Here is a 3461-nt window from a genome sequence, read left to right as displayed (position 1 = left end):
TTAATGCCTGTGCTTCTTGTTTGTCCCTCACTTTGCTGGGTCATTCGACCTTAAGCCCAGGGGTGAGCCCCGACCTGGTCCGAGGGTTCCTGGATTCCCAGGGAGAAAAACACATTGTTCCTTCTCACCCAGGAACGCTGTGACTGACCCAAGTCACAAGTGCAAGAAAGGTTCCCCTCAGCCAGAAGGAATTGTGGTAAGAGTCCCATCTGTTCTCTAGAAAGCACAGCTAAGTGCCTACCGTGTGGCTGGCCTTGCAATCCGGGAGCCAAACGATGGACTCACAAAACTGCCCAGGACTTGGCTAGGAATGCACTTTTCTGTCTGCCTGGGGCCCTGGAGCCTTAGTGTGCCACAGCAAGGTTCCCTGCCCCCACTGAGCTTGAAGGGGGGCTGCAGGCATAGTGTTGCTGAGGTGCCAAGGCCTAGTCTCTGTAAGCTCAAAACTGCTGAGACCCACAGAGCACAAGGCAGTTGGGACGAGCATCCGTCCCTGCATCTTTGGCTGGTAAATGGCCTGTTCTCTGTGGGTATTCCCAAGACCAGGCAGACTGGTCTGTAGCTTCAACTCCAAACCACTGGATTCTCATGAGCCACTCCAAATAGGGGCCTTTTAGCTTTGGCTGGGTGGTGTTTGCTTCTGGTCCTTTGGCCTGGGCTATCTCTTCTAACCCCCTTTCAGGGAAGCCCTGAGCTAGAGCAGTGAGCAGCTGTGCACACAAGAGAAGTCCCTCTCCCCTAGGGTTGTCTGCCCCAGCTCAAGCCTTGCTGGACTGGACTGTCAGCAGCCTCAGGCTCAGCACCAGATCTGCAACAGGCTCCCATTTCCTATGGCCAATGGCCTGTCCCACCCTCTAAATTCAGCCTCATCTCAGGCCAGTGCCCTAACCTACAAAGGAATGAATCCTGGTATCCCAAATCCCAGCTTGCCTTGCTGGAATCTTCCATTTGGTTGCTGGGATTTGAACTCGGGACCTCTTAACTGCTGAGCCATCTCTCCAGCCCATGCCAGACCCTGTTTAAGGAACCTATGGTCCTACATTAATGGCACTTGAACTTCACCTATAGAAGGAGACATAAACATTAAGTGTTGAGCTATGAAAAAGTGCACGATTAGCCATGTATGGTGGTGCGTGACCTTAATCACAGCACTTTGGGAGGCAGAAGCAGGTGGATCTCTGGAATCTGAATCCCAGGCCAGCCTGGTCTACAGAGCAAATTCCAGGACAGCCAGGGCTACACAGAACAAGGTGTGTATGGGTGGCGAGGGGCATGCAGCTGGCCTCGGAGGCCCTGTGAGAGGGCAGACCGTCATCTCCTGTCCCCTTCCTTGGCTTCTTTGTTGTATGCTGCCACATGTATCCGTCACAGACTGGGAGGCAGAGCTGGGGGTTTATCTTGTCATCCGGCAGCCATTGGGTTTTATCCAGGGAAGTGGTAGGATCTGCTTTGTGCTGTAAAGACCAGACTGGTGGGCCCAGCTCACCAAGAAGGTCAAGGTTGGGGCTGAGGCTTGGGGTGGGTGCCTGAGCAGATGTCCCTAGAGTCCTAGAATGCTCCAGCTGTCTCAGCATCCAGGAATGATATGCTTCAGGGCAGGAAAATGCTTCCTACCAAAACAGAACCCTGGAAGTATTGGTTGCAGTCAAAGCGATGTGGCAAGACCTGGGAACCTGCTAGGTTGCTTGGCCCCAGATCCCTTAAATCCTCACTGCCCCAATCTCATGGAGGAATGATTTGGGAGACAGAGGACCAGAGAGCAGGGAGCATCCTGCCCTGTGCCTTGACCTGCTAGGTTCTCATGAAATGAAAAGCACTTATGACCCCCTTGTACCATGCAAGCAAGCCTTCCTTCCACAGCCCCCCCCCCCCCCCGCACTAGTCAGTTTGGCACTACAGGGCTAGCAGCTTGGTGTAGGGCATCTTCTCAACAGCCTCCAAGGTCGATGCCATAATCTGGTTTTCCAGGAAGGCTTGTCTGAGCCACAGTCCTCACTGCACCCAGGAAAGCCCAACAGCCAGGATTAGCCCCGGTAGAAGCATCGGGACACATTTGTGTCTTCCTGTGTCAAAAGTTATTAACTGGCAATAAATCACTAGTTGGGTGTGGTGGCACACATACCTCTAATTATAGTTAGGCAGCTGCAAGAAGCATCCCTTCAAAGACAACCTTGCTTATATAGTGAGTTCCAAGCTAGCCTGGGCTACATGAGACCATGTTGCAAACAGAAAAGAACTTCGTATTTGTCAAGTAAATGCTTGGTAGCCAAACATTGACAACCAATCCTTTGGTTTTGTTTCAGGCTTTTTTTAAAAGACTTACTTATTTTAGATGTATGAGTGTTTTGCCTATATTTATGTCTACACCGTGTGTCTGGTGCCCTCGGAAGTCAGATTTCCTGAAACTAGATTTACAGATGGTAGAAATCAAACTCAGGTCCTCTGCAAGAGCAAGAAGTACTCTTAACTCAGCCCATCTCTCCAGCCCCCCTTTTCTCTTAATTAGTCTTAATTAGTAATATTAACTCAGATCACACTCTACACTTCACACAACCATACATAATGGCAGAACAACCAAGAAAAGGTTAAAGAGGTTTCGGGCCTAAGTGAGGCTGCCCAGAGGGTAGAGGAGAGCACACTGGGGAGCCAGCGACTCTGAGGCGCCACGGTGCTGAGGTGGGCTGTTCAAGTGCACTGAGTGTAACAGTTAAGTGAGCCTGCACTCCAGCTGGGTCAGGGGACGCAGGCAGCCCTTCGCCGTGGCAGGTTTCCTGGACCTGAGGGGCCAGGTGGTGGTCAATATCCTGCCATATAAGTCTTGCAGAATTCCTTTTTACACTAAAAAATTGTTTGTGTGTGTGTGTGTGTGTGTGTATGCATGTATGTGTGTGTGAGTGTATGTATGCATATGTGCGTGTGTGTTTGCATGTGTGTGTGTCTATGTTGTGGTGAGCATGTGGAAGTCATTGGAAAAGTCGAAGGAGTTGATTCTCTCCTTCCATTTATATGGGTTCCAGGGATTGAACTCAGGTTCACAGGCTTGGCAGTAAGCACCTCTCCTCGCTGAGCCATCTCACTGGCCCAGTGCTCATTGTATAGTCCTAGGTGAGGTGGATCCATCCAGTATGATTGGTAAGTTCCCACGTCTGGTGTTTCTGATGTGACTTGGTATATTACAGGGATCATTATTTATTGGCACAAATAAATGATCAATCCATGCCTCCTGGTGTGCTGGCAGATGGTGTTTACCCATGTAAACAGGATGCAGAGTCTTTCTTGGAATTTACACTCAAATCTGAATAACTGAGGTCCAGGCCGTGACATTTATAACATGAAGTACTCAAGGGCAGACCTGGCCTGCAGGTTCTCATTCCCTAGAGACTCCCGCCCTTTGGCCCGGGCTCCGTGCTCCCACCCTTTCTACCTCTAGGTGTGGGCTGCATCTTCTCCCTTAGCTCTTG

This window comes from Apodemus sylvaticus, chromosome 6 (assembly GCF_947179515.1).
Source record: "Apodemus sylvaticus chromosome 6, mApoSyl1.1, whole genome shotgun sequence".
Classification (NCBI taxonomy): domain Eukaryota; kingdom Metazoa; phylum Chordata; class Mammalia; order Rodentia; family Muridae; genus Apodemus; species Apodemus sylvaticus.
Note: the sequence above shows the minus strand (reverse complement) of the source record.